Here is a 9,613-nt window from a genome sequence, read left to right as displayed (position 1 = left end):
AACTATATATGAATTAATTTGAATTAGAGGTATATCAAGCAATATCAAGTAATAAATAAGGAATTAAATGGTAGGTTAACTTTGGTACAAGAATTTCTTAAATCACATGCATAGTTCATTCATAGAAATACGTACTCTATGAGTCTGCTGTGTATCCCGCTACCCATGTTGGATCCTTCTCTCCCTTTTTGATTCTATCAGTTAGTATTAGCAGATGTCCTAAACAACACTCTGGCCTCAGAATCAGCCCTTAAGGCATTCAGATCTGGCTGAATAGCCCATGAGAGTATTGTAGGCATGAAAAGCCAAGATACAAAGGAAAAAAAAAGACCTAAATGAAAGATCTCTGTGAGTGAGATCCCAGTGGAAAGAACAGGGCCATCAAAGAAGGAGGTACCTTTCTCTGAAGGGAGGAGAGAACTTCCACTTTGACTATGACCCTATCGGAATAAGATCAAAGTCAGCGAACTCTAAAGGCTTCCATAGCCATGGCAACTCATGACTAGAGCCTAGGGAGATTACTGACTCCATGAACAGGAGTGTCAAATTGTTAAGTCAGCAACAGGAGTCACTGTGTACTTACACCCCATGTGGGATCTGTCCTTAATGTGTTGTCTAATGTGAAGTGATGCTATAACTAGTACTGAAACAGTATTTTTATACTTTGTGTTTCTGTCTGGGTACAAACTGATGAGGTCTTTACTAATTATATACTGAATTGAGCTTCTGTATATAAAGATAATTGGAAATGAAAAAAAAACCTGGTGTTAAATTTGAAATTGCATAGAATATTAATTTTTTAAAAAATTATGTAGGATCTCTGTCTTTAATGTGCTGTACACTGTTATTTAATGCTATAGCTAGTACTCCAACGGTAGTTTTTTCACTTTGTGTTGCTATATGGGGCAAAATGTTGAAATCTTTACCTAATATATACTAAACTGATCTTCTGTATATAAAGAGAATTGAAAATGAATCTTGATGTGAATGGAAGGGGAGAGGGAGCGGGAAAGGGTAGGGTTGCGGGCGGGAGGGAAGTTATGGGAGGGGGAAAGCCATTGTAACCCATCAGCTGTACTTTGGGAATTTATATTCATTAAATAAAAGTTTAATAAATGAAAAAAAAAGAAAAACGTACTCTATGAATTATAAGGTCCCTCATATTTATGGTTTTATATATTTTTAACCAAATGAGTATTATTGTATTTTAATTTCATGTTCCACCAAATATTTGAAACCCCCTCATATTTATTAATCTCCAGTTTCTTCTGTGAAGACCAAACTTGGGAGCCTATATGCCCAGACCTAACTGTTCCATGTTTTAAGTGAATATTCCATATTTTTTTAAAAAAATATTTATTTATTTGACAGCTAGAGTTACAGACAGTGAGATAGAAACAGAAAGGTCTTCTTTCTGTTGGTTCACTCCCCAAATGGCCGCAATAGCCAGAGCTACACTGGTCTGAAGCCTGGAGTCAGGTGATTCTTCCTGGTTTCCCATGCAGGTGCAGGGGCCCAAGCACTTGGGCCATCCTCCACTGCCTTCCCAGGCCACAGCAGAGCTGGACTGGAAGAGGAACAACTGGGACTAGAACCGGCACCCATATGGGATGCTGGTGCTGCAGACAGAGGATTAACCTAGTGCACCATGGTGCCAGCGCCGAATATTGCATATTTTATAAAATTTTGGAAATTACATAATCATAACCACAGTCTAATATAAGCACATTTCTTTAATTCCCAAATAATTAATATTATCTACAATAGATCCTCATTCACCATCAGTGACAGACAGGCATTAATCTAAAATCTGTCTTTAGAGATTTTTTTAGGATTTCTCTTGACATGTCTTAAAATTGGAATCATAGAGTATTACTTTATGTGAAATTTTTTTTATTTATTTTGTGAGTTTTATTATTTTGTAGTATACTATTTCATTATTAATTTTGATTGCCAAGTAGCATACCATTATAAAAGACTTAATATATACTGTGTTTCTTATACATCAGTATTTGTGTTGCTTCTAGATTTGACTTTCATGAATATTTTTGCTGTGAACCTTTGTGTGCATGTGGATTTTGAATATTTTAGTGGCATAGCTGGGAGAAAAACTGCTGAGGCAATAAATAGCCCCTTGTGGAGTTTTTTCTTTCTCTGTGTGGTTTCTTTGGCAGTACCCTGTACTACACTGTTGAATAGAAGTGTTAAAAGTATCTGTACCTTATTCCCATTTATTGAAGTCTGCTCTAGATTTCCTGTAGGTGCCCTTCTCGGAAATTCTCTTCAATTCATAGTTTGTTTAAGGTTTTAATGATAAGCTGAATTCAGTTTTTTTTTTTATAAATAAGGTTAACATGTCTTATTTTCATTTATTAACATAGCTGATGATATTAAATGTTTATCATTATTATTAGTAGTATGTTAATTTGTGTGGCAGATTGAGAGGGACAGAGAGTTCCTAACTTCTGGTTTACTGCCCAGTTTTCTGTGATGACCAGGTCTGGGTTGTAACTGGAACCTGAACCAGAAACCATAAACATAATCTGGCCTCCTATGTGACTGGCAGAGATCTGATTATTTGTTACATCATGATGCTTCTCATATTTGGCACTGACAGGAAATTTGAGGCCAGAGCTAGAATTAAACCCAAATACTGTAGTATGGAATGCAGCCATCTTAAACAGCATCTTAACTGAGGGACCAAATGCACACCCTCAACCTCTATTCCATTGCATTGATCTTTGTGTTTATGCTACTTCCACAGTTTTTATTACTTTCATTTTGAATTAAGAGATTGTGAGACTTCCATCTTTAATCTCATTTTTGAGAATGTGTTGGATACTTTGATCCTTTGACATTCCATATGGATTTCTTATTTAAAATATTCCACTAACATATAACTATTGGAGTATTATAAGGAATCATATGAAACTATAAATCCCTTAGATCCTTTTTATTATTTTCTGTTTTTAATTATTTATATAAGGTGAATAAATTTGATGTTTTATATGCACAGATTTAGGAGCATTGTGATATATCTTGCCCTATCCTCTCTCCTACCCATGTGCCCAACCTCTGCCCCTCCTTTCTTATTTTTTTCTTTTAAACCTTACATTGAACTACATTCTTTTTATGTTATAATTACAAAATTAACCTTCCACTAAGTAAATAATTCAAAGAATAGTAAATAGAAAAATAAACTATTCCTCAATAATGTAGACAAGGGCTGTAAACAATAGTCAAATCTCAAAATGTAATTTTCATTCATCTACAATACATTTTTTGTACTCTGTATATTAGTTAATACAAATCAGAGAAAATATAGAATATTTATCTCTTTTGGCAATTGACTTATTTCATTTACCAAAATGGCTTCCAGGTCCATCCATTTTATTACAAAAGACAGGGTTTCATTATATTTAAGGTGAGTACTACTCCAAAGACTGTGTGTGTGTGTAGTGGTGTGTGTGGTGTGTGTGGTGTATGTGTGTGTGAGAATGTGTATCACATTTTCTTTATCAAGTCATCAGTTGATTATCAGTTGGGTTGATTTCACATCCTAGCTATTGTGAATTGTGCTGCAATAAACATGGAGGTGCAGATCACTCTTTCATATTCCGATTTCATATCCTATGGGTAAATTTCCAGGAGTGGGATGTCTGGGTCATATGGTAGATATATTGTCAGATTACAGAGATATTGAGATATTATCTCCAATAATGGTTTCACTAGTTTATATCATTTCAAAGGTCTATTAGGGTATCTTTTATCCCACACCCTCACCAGCATTTAATTAATTAGTTAATGTATTTATTTATTTATGGATAATAGCCATTCGAACTGGCAAGTGGTAAAACCTCACTATACTTTTTTCATGCTTTATTTTTTTTTATTTGAAAGAGTTACAGAGAAAGAGAGGCAGAGGGAGAGAGAGATTTCCCATCTACTAGCTCATTCTGCAGCAGCTGTAGTGGTCAGGTCTAGGCCAGATTAAAGCACAAGCTAGGGGCTTTGGATCTCTCACATGGCACAGGGGCCCAAGGACATAGGCCATCTTCCACAACTTTCTGAGGTGAATTAGCAGGTAGCTGGATCAGAACTGAAGCAACCAGAACTCAAATTGACACTCACAGGGATGCTGCAGATGGTAGATACACATGCTACAGCGGCAACGCTGACCTCTCATGGTGGCATATATTTGCATTTCCCCGATGGCTAGTGATTCTGAGCACTTTTTATTTGTTGGCCATTTGAATTCCACCCTTTGAAAAATGCCCATTCATGTCCTGTGCCCATTTACTAACTGGATTGTTTGTTTTGATGTTGTTGAGTTTTTTTTGAGCTCTTACTATATTCTGGATAATAATCCTTTATTTCATAATTTGCAAATAATTTAACACATTCCATTGATTGCCTCTTCACTTTATTGAGTATTTCCTTTGCAGGACAGAAACTCTTTAGCTTTAGTTAATTCCACTTGTATATTTACTTTTATTACCTGTATTTCTGGGGTCTTTTCCAAGAACTTGCTTCCATTGCCATTGTCTTGCAGTTTCCCTAAAGTCTTCCTTTAGTTATTGATTGTATCAGGGCCTAGATTTAGAGGTTTGGTCATTTTGAGTTGATTGTTTTATAAGATATAATGTAGGGGTCATGTTTCATGCTTCTGTATGCATTTGATGAAGAGACTTCATTTGCTGAAGAGACTCTCCTTTCACCAGGGATTGATTTTAGCTCAATTGTGAAAGATTAGTTGGTTGTAGATGTGTGGGTTAGTTTCTGGGGCTTCTATTTTGCTCCATTGGTTGCCATGTCTATTTTGTGCCAATATCAGTCTGTTTTGATTATAACTTCCCTGTATAGTGTGTTATGAATCCAGTATTGTGATGCCCTCAGTTTTGTTTTACTTGTTTAAGAGTGCTTTAGCTGTCAGGGGTCTCTTCTATTTCTATATTAAGTTTAGCATCAATTTTTTCTAGACATGAGAATAATATGGCTGATATTTTGACTGGGATTCTGTTGAATCTGTAAATTGCTTTGGGTATTATGGACATTTTGATGATATTAATTCTTCCAATCCGTGGACATGGAAATGCCTTCCATTTTTTGTTTGCCTTCATTTATTTCTTTCCTTAATATTTTATGATTTTCATTATAGAGATTTTTCACATCCTGGGTTAAATTTAATAAGGTATTTAAACTTTTAGTAAATATTCTGTATGATACTGGATCTTACAAGTTCATTCTCAGTCACAGCATTTTGCATACAAATGTTACTGATTTTTGTGTGTAGAATTTATTTTTTGCAACTTCACCAAACTATGTTAGGAGTTGCAATAGTCTCTTGGTGGAATCTTTTGGTTTCAATATTCTATCAAATGATTTCTCTGCATCTATTGAGATAATGATATGATTTTTATTGTCATTTGTTAATGTTATGTGTCATATTTATTGATTTTCATATGTTGTGTGGTGGAATGAGAAGGCCATACCAAGGTGGCCACTGGCAAGCAAGTGTCAGTTACTCAGGAATGGCTTTGAAACCCACCTGGCAACGGAGCCTGCCTGGCAACAGGCTGTGATTGGTTGGGGCATAGACCACCCCTTGACCAGAATGGCTGGTCCTGGCTATCTAAGATGTTGTTCCAACTGTAATAAACGAGTCTGCGGCAACAATGTCGATGCAATACTTTTCACTAGAGATAAATTCAACTTGCACAGGTGAAAGATCTTTCTTCTATGTTGTTGGATTCAATTAGCTAGCACTTTGTTGGGGAATCTTTACATCTGTGCATCAGGAATATTTGTTTATAAGTATCTTTCTTGTATCTTTCTGGTTTCAGGAACTAAGGTGATGCTGACCTCATAGAAGTAGCTTGGGAGGATTCGTTCCCTTTCAAATGTTTTGAGTAGTTTGAGAATTAAAATTAGTTCCTCTACAAATTTGGTAGAATTCAGCAGTGAAGCTATCTGTTCCTGAGCTTTCTTTGTTGGGAGGTTATTATTCAGTTAAATTCCCTCTTGGTTATTTGTTTAGAAGGTCTATGCCTTGAGGAACAAATTATGCAAATTAAAGCAACAGAGTGACTATTCTCAGGCAGTAAGTAAATGCTGGTGAAAATGTATAGGAAAAGGAGCCCTTATAGATTGTTAAGGAGGGCCATGATGCTTGTTTGCTTTCAGTGAAAACGAGGGGGCATGGAGGAAGAGGTGGTGGCATCCCTGGCCGCAATATCTGAAGCACAGAAGCGAAGGGGGTATGGCACGGAGGAAGCGGCCTGGGGCTGAGAGAGCTGCAGGGTGTAGCGTGGCCAGGCCCATGTGGCATCTGAGACTGGCTGTTGGAGCAGCAGCGCTCGGAGGGGAACAAAGAGTGGCCGCTGAGGCAGCAGAAGAGTGCCAGTGGCAGAGCTTCAGCAGTGGGCAGGACTGGTATGGTGATTCCTCAGGGGAGACCCCACTGCACTCACAGAGAGGAGGCGGCAGAAGTGGCAGAGGAGGCAGCGCTCCCCTCCCCCACCTCCAGAGGCATCCCCAAAGGAAAATAGGAGCCTTCTGACCCTCGGAGGATGTACACGATTATGTCCTCTGAGGAAGCAGCAAACAGAAATCACATCGGGCAGTAACTCACTTGACAGCTTTGCATCTGAGAGACAATTCCATGTCCCGCACTCCTCAGACATTGCCAAGCTTCACAGTCTGGTATATCTAGACCTGTCCTCTAATAAAATCCATAGTTCACCTGCAGAACTTGGAAACATGGTGTCACTCGGAAAATCCACTTACACAGGCTATCTTGAACCTCTATCAGAAACCCAATGGAACAAGAAGGCTTCTGAGCTATATGCTTGATAATTTGTCAGTTTCAACAGAACAGCCACCTCCAAGATCTTGGATTATGTTACAAGAACAAGACAGAACAAGGCCAACTGCCTGTTTTAATGTGATAAATGTGTGACCTAAGAGTTATATGGCTACTGTCCATCATGAGTACTAAATTGGGACTACAGGAAAAAGGCCCTTATTCAAGAAATCTTGAGCTGCAGTGCTGATAGCATAAGCCTTAAGGAGATTGAAATGGAACAGTATTACAGTTTTTTTCTGGTATAACTGAAAAAAAAAGTGGCTATCATGGATTCTTTAGCCCTATGTCTCGATCTAGGACAAAGTCAGACCAAGAAAGAAAACATGTTGATGGCTGTGCAATATTCTTCAAGATAGAAAAATTTACCTTGATTCAGAAACACACTGTTGAATTTAAAGAGCTAGCAATGCTGAACAAAGTCGTGACAAAAGATAACATTGGAGTTGCAGTATTACTAGAACTTCGAAAGAAATTGATTGAAATATCATCTGGAAAGGCACATCTCGGAACAGAGAAACAACTCATTCTTATGGTGAATGCTCATATACATTGGGATCCAGAGTACTCTGATGTGAAGTGGGTACAAACTATGATGTTCCTCTCTGAAGTGAAGAACATTATCGATAAAGCCTCTCGAAGCCTCAGATCTAAGGTACTGGGAGAATTTGTAACTATTCCACTTGTGTTATGTGCAGACCTTAATTCTTTGCCAGACTCTGATGTTGTGGAATATTTGAGAACTTGTGGAGTAGAAACAAATCATAAAGACTTTAAGGACTGAGATAAAATGAAAGTCTTACAAACGTCAGCTATTAGTAAAGGGAAGGATGGAACAACCAATAGAAAGATCACTCATGGTTTCAAGTTAGAGTGCCTATGAGAGTGGCGTGATGCCTTACACAAATTATACATTTGATTTCTTCAGAAGATTTTGATATTAAATATTCTGTTCTAAACCTCAGTTGAACACTGGGACCTTTAGACCACCATTGGTTAACTGAGAATAATAGCAAAGCTGACCACACCCTCTAATCCCCTCTGACCACTTCTCACTTTTTGCACAACTGGAGCTCTTACTGCCTTTCCTGCCCCAAGTTAATGGCATTCACCTTCCGGGCAGGAGGTAGTCAAGCACCTTCAGAGGACAACCTCAGTTTTACTTATAAACTCATGAAAATCTGATGATGGGGGAGTGAGGTATGGCCACTAGGGATTGTTTTGTTTTTTTCCTTAATGATGATTTGAAATTTCAATCTGATTACTTGGTATGGATCTATTATGCAAGCCAGGTCCTAGCAACAGACAAAAAATTCTGAGCCCCATATGCTTTATATACTGCCAGACAGGGATTGGTGTGTTTGCACCTATCTTTAATTTGTTACAAGTAATTTTACTGTTTCTTCTATCCAGTACATTTTCATGCCTTGAAATAGAAAAATGTTTGAACAGCATATTCTCTTTGCACAAAAATCTGTAGCACTATTTCTTGAGGTCAGTAGTAACATCTAGAGACCATTCTTCCATACTTTACACCCTCCTTTTTCAGACTTGTTTGTAAAATATATAATTGAATTAAGCCTTTATAATTATGTATGATCCACAAAGACCTGATTTCTGAAATTTTTGTACTAAAATAAAATTTGAAATTGATTGTATTGTAACTTAAGACTATTTTTTACCTGTTTCATGTGCTATCATAAATGCCAGCTTGTAAAAGAGGTTGCAACAGACTTTCTCTGCTAATGATTTGCACTGCTAGGGTTTTGTTAGCCCTTTTGTACTACTTTATTTATAAATTGAGAACATTGCTCTTTAAATTCAAATCATGGCCCAGATGCAACTTATTCATGTGTTGCTGAATTTTTACAAAAGCAATCTACCAGGACAAATAATCTGAACAGTAGTGTGATTTGTAGGCATTTGTGGACTGAATGCAATGGTCAATATATGTACATTCTGATATTTTTAAATCTTTAACTTTTTAAAGATAAATAATTATAGCTGCTTGAGTACAGCTTCTTAACTCCTTTTTGAGACACTTCCTGTTCTATCTCCACTGTGCCTGTGTAAATTTGTTCTCACCAAGCACAGCCTGTGCATGTAGAGAAAATCTGTGCATGCTCTTTTATTTTTAAATACTCTTTAACATTTGTGAGAATTTTATGAAGACGCTTTTGTATGAGCTGTGGCTTTTTTCTCAGTGTGAATCAATGAACATCATGTTTCAGAACATGTTCATAGGATGGGTCCCTGAGTCTTTCTTTGCTCAGCAGACCCAAGCATTGCTTCTTGATATCATTGCACAGTGCTGTTTGTCACCTAGAACACCAATATCATGTGGATTCTTTTTGTTATCCGTGTATTCACTAGTCTCTGTGTTTTTTAATCATTCATTTTTTAAGGAAAAGTAATTTTCCATTTATTAAGCAGTATGAATTAGATGTATGTTTAAAACAGGTCCCTAAGAGAATTCTTCAGATCAATTTTCAACTAAGTCATTTTAATATGTCAACCAAGGTAAAAGTTGTATTATACCCTGAATTTTCCCTTAGTGCTGCAGATCAGAGATTATAGCCAGCTTTAATGTTGTAAAGTTAACTTGTATACCTTCTGTTCTCATTTCTTTATTCTTTTCTCAAAAATCAAATGAATTTAGAGGAGATTGTTCTAACTGCTTTTGTATCAACTGCAGGCAGGGGAGCAAAAGGACACTATGTGAGCATTAAGTAAAAAGTGTTGAATGTTATT

At 36.9% G+C, this 9,613-nt stretch overlaps 1 pseudogene; it reads left to right on the top strand.

Moving 5' to 3' along the window:
* Positions 1 to 280: 280 nt before the first annotated feature.
* Positions 281 to 8,071, top strand: LOC133764805 (CCR4-NOT transcription complex subunit 6-like; annotated as a pseudogene).
* Positions 8,072 to 9,613: the final 1,542 nt, after the last annotated feature.

Source organism: Lepus europaeus, chromosome 7 (genome assembly GCF_033115175.1).
Source record: "Lepus europaeus isolate LE1 chromosome 7, mLepTim1.pri, whole genome shotgun sequence".
In the NCBI taxonomy this organism is placed as follows: Eukaryota; Metazoa; Chordata; class Mammalia; order Lagomorpha; family Leporidae; genus Lepus; species Lepus europaeus.
Note: the sequence above shows the minus strand (reverse complement) of the source record. Positions and strands in the feature narration are given on the sequence as shown.